We start from the raw sequence: 19,330 nt of genomic DNA on the forward strand, positions 1-19,330 counted from the left end.
TCGATAGGGTAAATCATGGCGGTGCAATTAGACTAGATAGAAGAGTAACTTAATGGGAGGCTATATTTCTGGACAACAGAACTCAGAGAATCAGAGGAGGTGAAGCATTATCTGATCCTGCATTCATTAACAGACAAATTCCTTAAAGTAGTATTATTGGACCTTTATGTTTTCTTATACATACACTTCGAGGTTTATTTTTTTCTTAATTTGCTTTACGTCGCACCGACACAGATAGATCTTATGGCGGTGATGGGATAGGAAGGGTCTAGGGACGGGAAGGAAGCGGCCGTGGCCTTACGGGTGTGACAATGGGAAACCACGAAAAAGCATCTTCAGGGTTGCCGACAATGGGGTTCGAATATGAGTAAAGAACTGAAATCAGAGATAAGGCTTTTTGCGGATGATAGCTAGATAGATATATAGATAAATAAATAGACAGATTAGATAAAAACCTTTATTATCCGTGGAGAAATTACGATTCTTGGTCTTCTCGTGCACTTAACCACATACATATCATTACTTACAGTATTAATTATAGTAATAATAAGTAACTGATTGTAAATTAAAACATAATCGAGCGAGTTGGCCGTGCGGTTAGGGGCGGGAGATAATGGGATCGAACCCCACTGTTGGCAGCCCTGAAGACTGTTTTCCGTGGTTTCCCTATTTTCACACCAGGCAAATGCTGGGGCTGTACATTAATTAAGGCCACGGTCGCTTCCTTCCCACTCCTAGGCCTTTTCTATACCATCGTCGCCATACGACCTATATCTGTATCGGTGCGACGTATAGCCAATTGTGTGAAAATTAAAACACAAATCACTACAAAATAACTAATGTTTAAGGCATATATTTATATATACTGATATATATTCGTTGTATTAGTGCGACGTTAAATCACTAAAAAAGTAGGCCTACTAATAAATCTGTAGGCCTAGTTATTAGTAATTATTTGGGCTTGAAATAAGAATAATTTAATTTTTCATTGGACAAGAAAAACTTCCGGGCAAAACATCCAAGCACTAGCCGAAAGTCACCCTGGCCAGGCAGTGGCTACCAAGACGAACGAGCACGACTGTGAGTGAAGTTCTATGTCTTCACGTTTACTTAATAAGCTTACTAAGCTTTTTCCCAAAATCACTCCATGCATGGTAAAAATATTCAGTTTTGATTTTTTGCAATAATAACAATAATAATAATAATAATAATAATAATAATAATAATAATAATAATAATAAATGTTAAAGTTGCCTGCCTTGCATTCGCTGACAACCTTGCCATCTTATTTAAAATCAAAGGCACAGCTGTTCAGCACACATCTTGTGAAGAAACAAGCCGAAAAAGCTACTCTCCAGATTTCCTTTGAGAAGACCAAGTACAAAACTGCCCCAATCAACTAAGAACAAAGTATAGAAGGCCTGAAAGATTCGACAGCTTTAGGTACGTCGGTGAGATTGTCCAGAGGAAACCAGTGAAAGGGAAGTCAATTCCAGCAGGAGAAAGAAAATCATCACTGCCTTCCGTAGAACACACAGCACATAAAAGGCCATCTCAAGAAAAGGTAAGCTCAGGCATTGTGACACAATCATTAAAAACGGAGTATCTTCATGAACATGAGGCTGGGTTTAGAGAAGCCGAATGGATGAAAAGCGGTTGACAAAGATGATTTTCAGATCACTGGACAACAGACCTACATTTTCAGATAGATGGTTCCAGGAGGCCAGGAGAGGGTTGGTCTCCGGCGGAAGGACATCTCAGATCGAACGCGATAAAGATTAGAGATCAACAACTTCATGAAAAAGTGTAGCACAGCAGAGAATGGGCGGAGGAAAGAAGGCTGCCAGAAACAGAAGGCAGCGATTCTGGGCTGCAAATAGGCTACCAAAATTGTACAAGTCTATATTGGCCTTAATGAATAAAAAAAAGTTATTAGTTTTACGTTCCACTAAACAAAGAAAAATCATCTTCGTACAGGCCATGAAGGCCCTTGGAGAGGTGGAAGATAAAGGTTTCCACTATCCGTAAACTTGGTGGGGTAGAGTGGTTAGCCTTTACCCGTAGGAATTAGCCTGGTTTTCATAATTTGTGTAGATAGAGTGAACCTCAGGGCCGTGTGCTATTCCGGAAGTGGAAATCTCGTTTCTTAAATGTTTCAACTTCCTGACGAGGAACGTTCCGCAAAGTACTTCACCAGTTTTCGGAACTGTCCAGCAGGATTTTTATAACGTCTCGACAAAAGGCTGGTGTATTTGAGCATCTTCAAAGAACATTCAACTGAGCCGGGATCAAGCTCGCCAACTTGTGCTCCATCTGAGGTACTCAGTCCAGCGGTCGGATACATATCAGGAAGGTTACGAAATATGCAAGGGTGAGTTCGATGGAGATTAAAAATTTAGAAACGAGGCTTCCATTTAGGAGAGGCGTAGCCTATGGCCCTGGGATTCACTGAGCATATACCAGAAATCAGTACTAGGTTGGTTTCAGGAGGCAAAGAAAGAGGTCGGACATAGAACTATTCCACTTAGGACCTTCCAAGTCCTTCGTTGTCTAGACGGTGATAAATTTGGCTTTTTTTAAAAGTGAGATAGTTGGCCGCCCGGTAAAGGCCTTGTAGGTGAGAGACGGAGGGTTCGTACCCCTCATCGGCAGACCTGACGATGATTTCCCATGGTTTCCCATTTTCATACCATGCAAATCGTGAGGCTATATCTTAATTAAGGCCACGGCAGCTTCCTCCCATTCCCTTTCCTACCCCGTGGTCAGCAAAAACCTATATTATAACTTGTGCGAATTTAAGCACTTTGCAGTCTCTCCAAGTACTTCAGCAGTTTTCGGTCTAAGTAAAAAAAAAAAAAAAAAAAAAAAAAAAATCTAATTGACATGTCTGATCGAGAAGAGCAAGAACGATGACCACGATTCCAGGTTTTATCCAGAATTGACTATCCAAACTTTCCTGTCTGAGAACCTGAGAACGAACGCCGAGGTACAACTCGTTGCTGGCGAAGTTGAGAACAAGGCGAGGAAATAAACAGCTCCACAAAAAAATAACACATTCATTATGAAGTAACTCGTATAAACAGCTCCACAAAAAATAACACATTCATTATGAAGTAACTCGTCCAATGCTTATTTATTTACAACTATTGAACTGAGTTGTGTGGATTTTAGGCACTTTCAATTGTCGAAAATCTTCAAAATGTTGAGCGAAAATGAATAAACACTAAGAACAGTAAAACCCGAAGAACAGGGGAGGGATACAAGACAGCAGAACTAACCTGTAGCACAGGACAACATTTTTTGTCAGTTACTTTAGACGTTCGCCCCTTTTTGCTTTATTTCAATCTAAAGAGTGCTATTACTAATGTTCAATTTGATCACCCACCCAAACTAATTTAGAATTTTAGGGTTTCACTGGTAAAAAATTATCGTATCTTCTGGTTTCCAACTGGTCAAAGGAAAATAAATAAATAAATAAATAAATAAATAAACAAACAGCCACATACATATGAGCAAACAAACAAATAAACTTTAATAAAGCTATTATCGTCTTTTAGGAAGCAAATGTGTACCTTAGTAATAAAACTTGGCTCTTTGCAATACTATTTTTTTTAACCCGAATCCCACCAAAAGTATTTTCTCCACTTCTTTTCGATTTTAGTGTCAGTAAATTTATTGGATTTATTCTTCATAAGTTTCAAAACACTTCCAAAGTTATGGTACCATTCTAACGCTCGGTACTTAGATGATCAATTACATAAGTTGTGGAACAATGGCTTTTTCTCGCATCAGATCAATAGCAAGCAGGCACAGTAGTAACATGAGGCGATATATGTGTTTATCAGCGACTCGTAGGATCATTAAAATACTTTCTTTCTTGTGATTTCGCCTGTGCAGCGGTACTGAGCAGCACGAACCAATGGCGTGCGACTTCATACGTCACTAACCTCCCTGCCCTGCTGCTTCCACACTTCTCCAACTCTCTCTCTCTCTCTCTCAAACACACACACACACACACACACACACACACACACGCGCGCGCGCGCGCGCTCTCTCGCATGCCTTGAATAGGAGCCCCCTAGTGTAATTACCTGAGTTTATGGCAGGCTCTTAATTTTTAACCCTTTCTCTCCCCACGTTCGCTTAGAAACTATACAATAGTGTCCATCAAATGTATTAAGCTAGAACAAGCCTATACTGTTTGCTGTTTAATTATAATGCCCCCCCCCCCAGCCACCCTCTCCCACCTCCTACATGCCCCCCCTGTGTAAGCCACTCTCTCAGCGTTAGTATCGATTGATAGCTACGATAGTTTGCCCAATGCATAATTTAAATCGTACACGTAATTGCATGGCCGAACAGTGTACACAAAGGTGACCTACATGCTTACCGTTCCCGTATTTAAAAGCTAGAGAGAGCCTGGAGTCAGCTATATATGGAAAAGCAACAGGCACATTAAATATGTTTCAGCTGCTGGCGTGCGCCGCGCTACACGTTTAGGTATTCAATGTTTTACAGCATTAACATGAACACGGACCAGGTAGCACAGAGGCAAGCGACGCAGACAACACATTTTCCGGACGGCCGCCTGGAGCCTGGAATAAGTGGCGCCTCGTTTATTCCGGACTGCTAGACGAGCGCCGTCTTCACTGTCTTGAAATAAACATTTGAAAATGACTGGGCCAGGTAAAAATATCCAAAAGAAAAGTTGAGTATACAATCAGATTTATTCTAAATCAGTGATGATTTACTTACAAACAGTCACTGCGTCCTTACTAAGACTGTAATGGTTTCTTTTTCTAACAAGATACTTTCACACAGACTTGCAGACTGAAAGGCATAAGAGTCTACAATGAAAATGTATGTACACATATCATATGAGATTTCTTTAGCGACCGATGATCTTGATCCTTAACGGTTATCATCATCAATGGTTTCTTTAGTTGACTGAATGAAGACACTTCATATGGTTAGTATCAATTCCTGAAAAATAAAAGTATTTCTGGGATTATTTAAAGTCATCGTTCATATAGTTTTAACTTCTTGTAAGTATTGCTGTTAAATAGGGAATACTAAACTCGAGATACTCCCACAAAGGACTGAATAAGATATGCTTTCACACAAAATGACTTCTTGAAATCTTCCATCACAACTCAGGCGGAAAAAATAACAGTATTGTATGGAGACAATGTCTCTAAAATACAAATACAGACCAGTATTTTCTGTTCAAAATCTTCGAATAAAAGGTTCTAGAACTTCACTGACATATTCATATTTATCTCTTACAGTTTACCATTCTTGAATGGTTCTTGAGATAACGGCAACCAAGTTCAAACTGCTTTATAAATTATATTTGAAACACCCTAATATGTGAGTGAAGTGCCTTGTGTTTCCAGAACAATTCGAGCTCGTTCCCATTATTCCTATTTATTCTATTTTCAACTATAAGAGTTGTGGGAACGGCCCGCATGAGAAAGAGAAAGGTGGTAAAGTGGTTACCATTAATAAAATGCAGATAACCTTCCTTAGTTGAGAAGATTCGAAATATTAGAAGTATGATCAGAATTACCATATTCTCACATGGCAATGGCTTTCAGTCCATAAACTGTTCCGATATGATCAACAGCGTTCTGTACTACGAAAGAAACAAGGTCATACGAATTGAAGGGAAAACAGTGTCCAAATGCTACTGAATTCGACTTGTGGATTTATTTCAAACATCTTTTCCTTTGTTTTTCATTCTTTCGTCACGCGCGTTCGAAGTGCTATTATGAACAGGCGTGAACGAGCTGGATCCGTTGGATTCCTGCTCTTATGTGTATCCTTTACGAGAATTCAACTACCCTTATCTTATATGACTGTGTATCATAACTGAGTGTAGCATTTGTAAGCACTTCGTTTTTTCTAACTTGATACAACAGATTAAACGGTAATCCACGACCGTTGCATGCAGTACAATTTAGGTTTTCCAACTATACTTCACGATGTATGAGTGATAAATGTGGTGATTATTGTTTTAAGGGGCCAAATAATGAAGTCATCTACTCCATGCATGAAGGGATATGCCTCTATCGAATTACATGGCTCTCAAGTACGAGTATTACCAATAGTAGCACAATGACGTTTTAGGCGTATCAAACCACGGAGGCCATGCCATTCATTGATACTTCTTTTATTCCAACTCGTAAATTTTGAACTTCTCTTCTTTGTAGTCTTCTGTATATAGGCCTACTTACAGTCGTTGTGACGGCGTGTTGTCTCGAAATATTGTTCTCCATATTAAATATTCATCGGAATTGCCAGTATGTTTACATTAAAGGAAACTTGTTATTCTGTGCCGCACAATGCCTGCACGTCTTTGCTTACTGTGCCCGTGAATACAATGCGCTTCTTGGAATATATTCTCTGGAGAGTGAACATATATAATATTTTTATTTAATTTATTATTTGGCAGAATGCAACATATTCGTCTTTAGCAGCTTTCTGTACTGTTTGAATAATGCGTCTTATATGCGACGAGTCATGTGGAATTGTTTTAAAGAAGTCGTCTGTTGTGACATGTGAAACCTCAACTTGATCATAACTAAGCATTATTGTACTGTAGCTGCATAAGGACTACAAGAACAATTTTTACAACATTTATTGCCAGGACAGGACATGACAAAGTTCGGCAAGTCACCGGAGAAAATGAGAGGTGCTATGCAAACGCATAGTTAGTATTTCTGGGTTAAGAATATGAGAGTTTAAATTTTATAAGATATTATTTTGACATTCGCAAGTTGAGATCGATAAAACATGACGGCCTCAACACAAAAATATGAAAAATAATAAAAGCCACTGTCATCTAACAAGGCCAGATTTCATATCCTGAACACCAAACAGGTTGAAGCTTTTCACCACTATATGAGTAATGTGTACTGTAAAAGAGTAGCGATCTAGCCTCTTGCCAAGAGGGCTCCGGGTTCGATTACCGGCTCGATGAAGGACTGGAATCCAGCTCTGAAGGTTAAAATGGGGTTCAGTTCGTCTCCTGAGATTGAAAAACTGTCTGATATGCAAAACAGTGAACCTGGTCGAGAAAGCCAAGTAGTATGGTTTATGAAGTCGTCATGCAAATCACGAATACTACAATACAAGAGGCAATCTGACAGGCCAGCGGCTGTCCTGGCAGATCCAAAACCCTTAATCGGTTGTGTGGGCCCCATGTTTGAAATACGCATCCTTGGCTAAATAGTCAACTGGGCGGCCCTGAGTTCAGATGGCCTCGGGTTCGATTAATGGCTGGAGTGGTGATTTTAGCCGCGTCCGGTCAATTCCTCTAGCTAGGAAACTGGATGTTTATGCTCATCTTAAACGTAAGCTCATTACATCGCGTCCTGTATGAAACAACGTTTCAATCAGCATTACACATCGTAGTTATCCTTCGTCATTTTGCTAATTCCTGAGAGTCATGATCCCACTGGTGCTTGTAACATATCTGATGTATAGTACTGTCGCCATCTTAGATGGTTTTGAACTTTCAGTAGGGTGCGCTGGAGAGGCAAACCTGTATCATACTTATCTGCCCAAACAATCTGCCTCATATGCGAAGAGTCGTGTGGAGTTTTAAAGAAGTTGTCTGCTGCGACATGTTCTTTCAGTAATCTCAACTTGACCATACCTAGGGCCTTCTGTCTTCGATTTTCCCTTCCACAATACAATACGCGAGTTGCCTCACGATGAACCGAAGACTCATAGACTAGAAATGAAAGGTGACTATAGGTATTTTCATTTCCTCGATGATGGACGTATTTGTTCTTCGTAGTAAACCGGACAAAATGAGTTAACATGTGTCAAAAGAGAAAAATTAGATTTTGCTTACTGCACTTGGCTGTGGTGTGGCAAGTTTCGAGGGATATGTATTACTATGGTTTCGTTTAATTCTGATCTTCATCAACATTTTTTTTTTTGCAAGTTATTTAACGTCGCACTAAGGCATCGAAGGTTTTTTGGCGACGCAAGGATGGGAAACCGCTAGGACTGGAAAGGTAGCGTCCGTGGTTTTACCATGTGCATGGTGTGAAAATGGGGAACTACGGAAAACCATCTTCAGGGCTGCCGACAGTGGATTCGAACCCACAATCTCCCGAATGCACGCTCAGAGCTACGCGACCGTATCCACACCGCCAACTAGCTCGGTATCAACAGTGTAAATGATAGGACTGAGTTCATATAGCATTCAACTCTTGGGATAATTTGAAGGGACTCCAATCAACGATGATTTTATCTAGAATTCGTTCAGGATGGGTAATACAACTAACGACGAAGCTTTTAAGCGAGCAGCTCAATTAATTTCATATCACAGAACAGTAATAGGTCGGGCAATCGTCGTCAGTGATCTCAAACGACATGGACCCATTATCGTCACTTACTATAATAATGACTGGCAAAAAGAAACAAAACAATTAAAACTAACATCTAACAACAAAAAAGCCACGAATATAAGTCGCTACAACCAAGTTAATTTATTTGTGCTAGTATGTACGATACTGGTTACTAAATTGTAAAATAAATTTTAGTGCCGAAAATCTTGGCGACTGTCATGTCACACATATATATTCTACCCTGCATAACCACAAAACACTATTCTTCACAATCGGATGGACATGTGACGAATAACCTGCACTTCATATGAGATTGAAAGAAAAAGCAGGCATGAATGATGTACAAAAATGGATCATAATTTTCTAAAGTCTTTTCCCTCCCTCCAAAAGAGGATATCCATACGACACAAACTGGTGTGCTAATAGCTCAGAATTTTTTAAAACAATGTCAACCCCAAACTGAGAACTGAACTCTTTCTGGGTTAAAAATCTGAAGTGACTACTTAATGAAACGGAAATTTCTTGTTCTGAAGCCAAAAGCTAAGGAGACAGCAGATAAGATAGGTATGTTCCATTCGACGACAGTAACTCAGTATTTCAAGTACCGGTAATATTACTCCTTAAGCAACATCCATCAACAATTCGAATTGTACAATGAGGCTAGGTATTGGACGCATAGTTCTATACTTTTCTTCACAAACTGATTCGAAAACAAAATGTTTTTCACAGATAAACCGATAACGATCTACAGTATCTGCTGTATAACTGGAATGATTACAAAATAAGGTTTTCTTTGAATTTTTGAAGAGTCCCTCCAACTCCTGTTCTACGAATTTTAGTATGTTTGCAGCATAATTTTCCATATAGATGTTCCAGCAACTTTCGTTGTTTCCTTTTCTCTTCTTAAACCGAATAACGTTTAACTTTCTCCCATACACATCTTGATGACGATGATAATAATAATAATAATAATAATAATAATAATAATAATAATGGTCCTTCAATTACTATAGGCTCTATGAGAGTCAGGATACCTGCAGGTTTGGTCTGAAAAGGTATTCATTATCGTGCCAATAAATATGATAGCAATCTCTCGCATTTAAGCATTCTTAAACATCAACCGACTGAGCAACATGGTAACAACTGTCCACTCGGCTTATACAAATTCGACGACAAAATAGGTGACTCAACAACTCAACATCTGAAAATAATAACAAAACGAGTAGATGTAGGAATGTTAAAGAATGTTAAAGAATATGCATTAAGACACCTACACTAGGAAGTAAAAGAGAGGGAGAGATATTCGACCCAATGACCTTGAGCAATTAAGTTATGCAGACGCCTGCTTTGTTAATCACTCACTCGAACTATTTGGGATAAATAAAAACAATAATAGGCTATTGGTTTTCCGTCTCGCTAACTACTTTTTGGTGGTTTTCAGGGAAGCAAGAGTTCCAGAATTGTGTCCGCAGGAGTTCTTTTACAAGCCAGTAAATCTACTGCCACGAGGCTGGCGTATTTGAACACCTTCAAAATATCACCGGATTTGGCCGGGATCGAACCCGCCAACTTAGATTAAGGTCAACGCTTCTCCCGTCTGAGACACTCGGCCCGGATTGGAGAAAAATACGCAATTAAATGTTCCTATATCGTATACGTTAGTTGGCCTGGTAGCAATTGTGAAACATCTTTTATTTTCGGCGCTATTTTAAACCAGTAATTATGCAATAGAGTGTACATACAACACAGGCGCTTGAAATTCATATTTTAATAATTCATAAAAAATTGAAAGCAATTTTATATCATGCTGTTACCCGCTGATTATATTACTAATCGCATTGTGCAGTGTAAGCATAATAGTCTTTTCAAATTCGCATAAACGATTTTTAAGTGAGTGAGCGTCGAAATATTACTGCATTTACAAAATGCGCAGCTTCAGATTACATCTTCTGAATTACTGTTCCAACTGTCCATTATTGTTCTCTAAGGAACGTTCTTATTTCCCACTGATGAAGTGATAAAACTCGATCAGTCGACTACTTATTGGGACATAGGTAAGGGCTATTAAGATTTCTATTTGTTACCCTCTAACCTAACGGGTATTTCTAACTCTTACAGCCCACGCTGCAATGGATAATACCGGTTTCTTTAAGCTTTTCACTTTCTTGCTATTTATTTAACGTTGCCTAGCTCATACAGCTTTTTCGCTGACGATTAGATAGAAAAGGGCTAGAACTAGGAAGCTACGAACCCTGAGCTTAAATAAGGCACAGCCATGTTATTTATATGGTGTCAAAATAGGAAACCATAAAAAATTCATCCTCGTGGTTACCGACTGTGGGATTCGATAACATCTTCCAAATGCAAACTTACAGCTACCCGATTCGTACTGCGCAGCCAACTCGTTCGTTAGTTACGGTTTCTGTGTTAAGTCCCGTTTAATACGAAATTTTCACACACTGAGACACAACGAACTAGATACGAGGAATAAATTATGACAAATTAACAGCAACTTAGCAGCTCATGGTAACAACTGACCACTCGGCTTATACAAATTCGATGACAAAATAGGTGGACTCAACAACTCAACATCTGAAAATAATAACAAAACGAGTAGATGTAGGAATGTTAAAGAATATGCATTGACGACACCTACGAGAGAGAGAGAGCCGATGACCGAAAAGGTTGCGAAGAATTTGAAGTAGACCATAGAAAGATCGAAGTACAACTTTTGAATATAGTAGGAACATACACTCTAGGACGAAATCCTGCGTCGGGGCAAACCCGGGAATGTCAGATGGGTGACAGTTCAAACACCTCAGTATTCAGTGTCGAATGTCTAACTTTACTGTGTGCATAAACGGCTATACCTTCACTGATTAGGAATGCAGAGCATTTTGAAAAGAAAATAATATCACTTGTGTCGTTCCTGACATTCCCTAGCTTGCCTGAAGCAGTGTTTCATCCTACAATATTACGCTCCTTTTCGAAAGTTGTTGTTCTTCGACCACTCCATGGGCTACTTCAGAGACTGCGCAAGTTTTTGAATCACCCTGCATATATGAAAATAATATCTCTCCTGAGGAAAGGGACAGAAAGAACATTTATTCCTACATGATTCCCTGTCTGTTGTGAGGGGCACTAAAGAGGGTGATTCCCCGGTGGGCTTCAACAATTTGGCGACCACGGAGCCCCTGGCTGGGTCCTACACTGCTTCTTTTACTTATATTAGGCTCCTCACTTTCATCTTTATCATCCGGCCTCTCTCGATTAACTTTTTTTTTTTTTTTTTTTTTTTTTTTTTTTTGCAATTGGCTTTACATCGCACCGACCCAGAGAAGTCTTATGACGACGATGGGATAAGGAAAGGGCCAGGAGTGCGAAGGAAGTGGCCGTGGCCTTAATTAAGATACAGTCCCAGCATTTGTCTGGTATAAGAATGGGAAAACACGCAAAACAATCTTCAGGGCTGCCGACAGTGGGGTTCGAACCCACCATGCAAGCTCATAGCTGCGCACCCCTAACCGCATGGCCAACTCTTTTTCTCTTCTGACAACGACGGTATTTTGTGAAGTCTTCAGGGTCTTTCATTTTCACACCCTTTGTGGCAGTTTCCTTTCTTTCTCACAATCAGATACTTTCATTCTTCATAGGGTCTGATCCATTTTTCATTTCCGATCAGAATAAAGAGATGATGGCTACCGTATGTAGTGTTACTTCCCCATAAAATAATAATTACCACCACTACACATAATGTGTTACATGAAAGATAAAAAGACAAAATACATTCTAGGACGGACCTCAGAAATAACAAGCGGTGGCGGGAACAAAATATAGTAATTATAAAATAATAAAGACAAAGACACCTCCGTACAGGCCAGAGTGGTTAGCTCTACGCCCGGCCGCCTTTGCCCCCAGGAATTAACCTGGTACTCAGTCTTGGTGTAGGCTGAGTGAACCTCAGGGCCATATGCACCTCCGGAGTGGAAATCTCGTTTCTTAAATTGTACGACTTCCTGACGGGGATTCGAACCCACGTCCATCCGGGCGAACCGAGCACGCCTTTAAAGCCCCGGCCAGGCAGCCCCTATTATAAAATAATAAAAGTGATTATTCAGGAATTTTGCTAATTGACAAGATGTTGACTAGGTACTAGAAACTTCTGCTTGTCAACACTATGAAGCTCAGATATACCGCGCGTGCCGTCAAGCTCAACGCCATATTGCCTTCACCTAACAGTTTACAAGTGATTTCGCACATGTAATGTATTATGTTTTACTAATTTTATCGCTTAAAATGGTGAAGTACTACGTTTCTGGTGATGTCATTTGAATATACTTCCCGCAAAAGAACACCTGAGACACAGAATATTTATTTGCATGGGTAAGAACAGTACACACCACTAAGTACTGTACACAAGTTCCCAGGGGCCACGACAATTGCTTGTTTTCACCCCTTAGATAGCTAGCTAGATAGATTATAAGTAGCGCCTGGCATCAAGCATTGTTTCCTCACACTATATAATGATAACAATAGCAATAGTAACAAAAATATTTAAACACTCGGATATCTACCAATACAAACTGAACTGGGGCAAAAAAAGATAACTGCTCACTGATGGGTTGGAACCGCGGTGGTCGGCAACAGAGCACTATACACAAGTACGTCGGGACCACGCCAATTGGTTGTTTTCATCTCCAGTAGCAGGTTGTAAGTGACTCTTAACAAGTGGAATATTAATGGGACCAAAACAGAAAAAGCCAAATTTCTCCGAAAATATTAGGAATTGTCATTTTCGATCATTTATAATTCATACATTTTTACTGTACGAACTACGATGAAGATATTCAGGAATTTAAATTTTTATTGCTATTCATCTCTTAATAATGCCTAATAAGCAGAGTTCTCTTAAACTACTGTATACAAACAATAAAAATGTAATAAAAAAGCTATAGTAAAACATAAAATATTTAAAGCACAGCGAATATTTACCAGTACTAACCGAACCGGAATACAAAATTGGTTGCTCATAACGGGGATCGAACCATGGTGATCGGTAACCGGGCAATGTTCGGAAGTAGGCTACCCGAGACCTCGACAGCAGTTTATAAGAGGTGAAATCCTGAGCGAAGGTTAGCGATATTCAAACCACTGTAATGCATTCAGTCATGAGCCATTTTAGCTACAATTGTAATTATTTGCTAGTAAAAGCGTTTGAATAATGTTGTATGGTTTATAGATTTCTATCAAACTAGCAATTCGCCTACTTCCTTCATCGTAAATCTATACAAGAAGTAGGGCCTAGACGTGACTCTTTGGTGAACGCAACATGACAGCAAAGTACATCCGTTGGCTTCAGTCCCCCTCCTGGCACTACCAATCTATGTTTATAATATACTGTATCTGTATATTCAAGTGGTGTCTCAATGGCGCACTACCCGCCTGAGTCTGGGAAAGGTGTAGCTGTCCAACTGACTAGTACACTGCCACACTAGGGCGCAATGCTGGTAATTTTTACGACGCAACGGTCTAGAGCTTGAATACTTGAGTTGCAAATCGGTGAATTTAAATTATGGTTCCCTCCTGGAAACAATTTTTGAGATCAAGTCATTAAAAACAACGAATATGTTTCCATTTTTTTCTTTTTACTCTGACAACGGAATTATATTCAGGACTACGTCAAATTCGCGCAAGTCCTTCACCGGAAACAGGGTACTTGCCACCGCCTACATGATGGATCTTTGAAAGAATGCAACTAGCAACTAAAAGCACAACATGGGCTAACATGTTTAAAAAAAGTATATGAAAAGCTTTTCTTAGGAATCTAAAATAAAGGACACTAGACAGTTTAATAAAACGATCTGAACAATATCGAAGAATATAAAATATAACCAGAAACCAACAGATTTCAAACTTCACAGTGAGAAAATGTCTAGTTTCACCTTTAGAGCATTGCAATTTTGCATTACCAAATAGCCTTTAATACAACGTGGCAAATATAAATGCCGCTGAGGCTTAAAGGGTAAATACTGTTCACAGCAGAGACAAACAGTGGGAAGCAAAACGCGGCATTTTACGCGCTAATAGGTTGAAGTGGAACGTCCTTTCGGCCACGTCATGTGATACAGCTCTGCTTTCCGGCGCCCATTAATTCCACTAAACATTAATGGCCTAATTCTACTTTAAATTATAACAGTATTTGTTTCGTAGCTGAAATCTTCAGCTTACGCAATTGAAATTATATACTTCAGATATTACAGAAAAACTAATAGAGAACACTCCAGTTAACGCATTATTATTGAGATCGGATCGAGCACTAGTCAAAGAAAATATGTGAACGGCTACGCTTCCTTCATTTCACATAAAAAGGGCCATCCCAGTAAATCATATTTTGCCGACCCTGGGTATCTGTATGTGCACATATCTCCGAAGAGATAGATGGTATGTAGGTACCGATACCGGTGCGCTCCTGGCGCTCCTCTGTCGGTCTATATGTGTGTTTTAGTTAATTTAGATGTTTCAAGTTTTGTATGTTTAAACGTTTGTGTGTTTTATATCAGTATGGTGTGTGATGTTTTGTATTAGTTGTAACTTTTGCGAAAGTGTAGCCAGGGGGTGGCATGACATTCAGATATTTTGCCGAGTGAGTTGGCCATGCGATTAGGGCCGCGCAGTTGTGAGCTTACATTTGAGAGATAGTGGGTTCGAATCCCACTGTCAGTAGCATTAAAGGTGTTTTGTCGTGGTTTCCATTTCTGCAGGAGACAAATGCTGGGGCTGTACCTTCATTAAGGCAAATACTTTAATACACCAATACCGGACAGCTCTATCTCAACAGCATTGAGTGGAGTGCAAACAGCGACGGTGGTGACATCGAGCGTGTTGGTGTGAACTGCATACTTGTCTATGCTACAGTTGAGGGGAATGCATCTACACTCATTGGCAATATTTTTGTTAAAATAACTGAATAATAATAATAATAATAATAATAATAATAATAATAATAATAATAATGAAAAATGCAGTTTTAAAATATGAAATGCCTCCTTCATAAACCTACAAACGAGCATTTTGTTAGCCGTGCCTTTCGCTATGTCTTACTATGTCTTAAAAATTAAAAGCAGAATTTGTCTGAGCATACACCCAGCCTCTGGCAGGAATATTTAACAACTACTCTTTCCTCTTCTTTCTAGTCTTTTTCCAATCGCCTGGTACAGCGTTTTGTATGGACTTAGCCTAGTTTTGCGGCCGGATGTCTTTCCTAAAACCAAACACATGCGGAGGGATATATATTCACTATCGCGTGTTTCTGTGGTTGTTTTTCGTGTAATCTGTTGTATATATTTGCAGATGCGTATGAATACGAACACAAACCCGTAGCCCCCGATCTACAGGAATCAGAGACGCGATTAAAGTCTCCAACTCAGCCGGGAATCCTACCAAGGCTCTCTGAGCCGAAGGTCAGTACGCTGACCATTCCGTGGAGGTGATTATTGCTTTAAGAGGAAGTACAATTGGTCAACCATCTTCTATTAACACTAATCAGAAGGGAAATGGAAGTAGTCCAACACTCTGAACAATGAAGATATCACAGACACACACACACGCAAAAGAAGGGCTACGAAGCGATAATCATTCAGCCAAAGCGTCAGAGAGGGGCAGACAACTTAACAACATCCATGATCTATTAAGATTTCTGGAAAGAAAGCTGCAATTAATGTACAGGAGTTTTGGTCCATTATTTGACTTCTTCTTCTTCTTCTTCTTCTTCTTCTTCTTCTTCGGTACGGCCGATCTTCCCAAACTCTACAGGGGAACTCACCTCACGGCGTTATCTCGCTTCTGCTGTACTTAGAATTTTCTGTTTAACTCTGAAGGCAGAAATACATAATATGCATATATATATATATATGCGGTTACGTGAGTGAACTACGATGTTCCTGTCAAGGAAGAAGTGTTCATAATTTCCTAGTCTCTCTCTCACGAAGAATTACCATACACACATATTAAATTAGGCGGACTGGTGCTCAAGCCTATGCCAATACTACACTGAAACAATTTTCTTACGCCGGGGTGAGTGGCTCAGACAATTCTGATCCGAATTTGGTAGGTTCGATCCTGGCTCAGTTCGGTGGTATTTGAAGGTGCTGAAATACGTCAGCCTCGTGTAGGTAGATTTACTGGCATGTAAAATAATTCCTGCTTGACTAAATTCCGGCATCTCGGCGTCTCCAAAAACCGTAAAAGTAGTTAGTGGGACGCAAAGGAAATTATTATTACTGTATTTTCTTACTGTAAAAGAAACTGACTGGATTCGAAACTCATAGCCTTCAATTTCAAGACTATCGCGATAACCATTATGCTACTGCACCGAAGTTTTCGACTGAAATTTATGGCACCGTTTAAGTGTACATAAGTTCCATATTTGTTAATATTTTTGGTTTTACTCTAATGACACGTTAGTAGGACATATTTGATTGATTTTTTTAATATAAGGGGTATAGAATGTAACCTCAACACAGATGCGAGGTCATTACTTCTTTTTAATACTTGCGGTTCTTATCAGTTCCCATGCCATTATCTTGCTGGGTAATTTGATCAGCGCATAACACTTTTCTTGGAATATAACTGCAGTGTAAGATTATTTAGTGACAAACACTGATACATTATAAACAACACGCCAGTGCGCCAAGAATCATACAGATGGCTATGTTATTGATGAGTTAGTCACACCAAGACATATAGGTAGCAGCACTATCGACTTGCTCGCTGAAAACCGCAAGCGGTCCGTTATTGTCATATTAAAGTATTTGATTAAGGCCATGGACACTTCCCTTCCTATCCCTTCGTCTCCAGTAAGACCTATCTGTGTCAGTGCGGCGTAAAGCAAACTGTAAACAAAACTTAAAAAAACACCACTTTTTAAAACACACAGTAGTTATAAATTAGCCCAAATAGTACTCATTTCAGATGCAATAGTTTTGCAGCCAAACTGGTTGTCCTGAAGCATCGAAGAGATTCCAACTAAAACTGTTTACCTCACCTAACGAAACAGAAGAATATGTTTCCATAACGGATTAATCTACACTTAGCATATTCATAAAACAGTTTAATTAAAATATTAGCATTAAAATGTTAACAGAACGTAATACAGTTCATTCGAAACGGACATTAAGACAATAACTCGCACGTCCATAAATTTAGAATTTCAGCGACGAAAAGCATGAAAAATACGAATAAAGCTATGAGACATGACCCTTCAATTTAAAAGCCGATTCAGTGTGAGGAATAATGAAGGAACAAAGCTCTTCTTTATAATAACATGAAAACGTCGCAAAGTATACTTACAGTTACGTGGTGGTGTAGCAGATATCCAGCTCCCAAAGTAATAAAAACAAATCAAAGCAAATCCCTTGGTCACAACAGCCCCGAACGGCCATGGCCTACCAAGCGACCGCTGTTCAGCCCGACAGCCTGCAGATTATGAAGCAGGCATGCTACCCCTATACCGCGGGCCGGCTACTATGGATAATACGTTCGCGATAATTTACCAACATTTTTGATCTTTCAAAGACTTTATCGATGTGGATGAAAACGGGATGTGTATTAGTAAATAATAATAATAATAATAATAATAATAATAATAATAATAATAATAATAATAATAATAATAATAATAAGAAGAAGAAGAAGAAGAAGAAGAAGAAGATATTTAAACACAAGTAAATAGTGTCTAAAGATTGCCAGTGACCTTTTATTCGTTGATGCAGCAAATGTTTTACATACCTGTGATATCCAACATTTTATGGGAGGCCACAAATAAGTTGCTATTCCAGGGTGATTTTGAAATGTGATGGGCAAAAAGATATTCTACTGAAGTCAAAGTTCTTTCGGCAAAGGTGATTCAGACAGAATTTACAGATTCGTGTTATTTCGAAGTTCGCGGACGATTGTCTCCTTCAATGCTGGCGACAGGGCGACCCATAGAAGTTGATGTATGCCAAGCTTCAATGCTCGTGGTACCAACCTCTTCGAAGACAGCATTGTTGGTTGGACGGTCCTGCAATTTTGTCGAGAGGTGGCTGCCAGGGTAAGGAACGTTTTCGATATTGTACAGGGTGTCGCCACTCACCGTTATGGGAAGGGCTGCCTCGTTGGTGTTAGGTTCTGTTAATCTTGTTCATCTTAAGCTCTAACATGATAATGGCATTATACCACTTTAAAACATGTTAGGAGAGGCGCGCGGCTGTGAGCTTGCATCCGGGAGATAGTAGGTTCGAATCCCACTATCGGCAGCCCTGAAGATGGTTTTCCGTGGTTTCCCATTTTCACACCAGGCAAATGCTGGGGCTGTACCTTAATTAAGGCCACGGCCGCTTCCTTCCAACTCCTAGGCCTTTCCTATCCCATCGTCGCCATAAGACCTATCTGTGTCGGTGCGACGTAAAGCCGCTAGCAAAACAAAAAAAAAAACATGTTAGGAAACAAAATTTGTTGATTCTCTATGGACGTCTACAAAAAATCGCAATTTGAATGATTAAAAAATCTGCAAATATCACAAACTAAATTAATTTTTTCACGGTAACATTCTGCTTTGCTTTAGTAGGCGTACCGTTAGTAGCTAATATGCATGCAGTGACTCGGCACATCGTGTACGAAAACTGCAAACCTGAGCTCTAGAACTACAGGCACACAGTATATGTGTTCATGTATACTTCATCGCTGATAATGAGTCAATAACGCGGGAGTGAGTGCAATTGGTGTACACTATAGTACTCCTCTCAGCATTATGCAACCTGCATCGCAGAGTCAACCAAATGAAGCCCTGACTAATATGCACAACAGCGCGGGGTTGGGCGGCCGACCAACCGACCGGGCTGGGTTTATATGGGGCGACACCTGTCATCCACCAATCAGTGTGCAATCCACATATGTACACTGTACAATCCGGGTACAGTGATTCGAGA

At 39.7% G+C, this 19,330-nt stretch overlaps 1 protein-coding gene across 5 annotated transcripts in view; it reads right to left on the bottom strand.

Annotated features, from left to right (window-relative positions):
- LOC136856820 (protein bric-a-brac 1) overlaps positions 1 to 19,330 on the bottom strand; it is a 1,345,352-nt gene that overhangs the window by 386,625 nt on the left and 939,397 nt on the right. The window lies entirely within an intron of this gene.

Source organism: Anabrus simplex, chromosome 1 (genome assembly GCF_040414725.1).
Source record: "Anabrus simplex isolate iqAnaSimp1 chromosome 1, ASM4041472v1, whole genome shotgun sequence".
Classification (NCBI taxonomy): domain Eukaryota; kingdom Metazoa; phylum Arthropoda; class Insecta; order Orthoptera; family Tettigoniidae; genus Anabrus; species Anabrus simplex.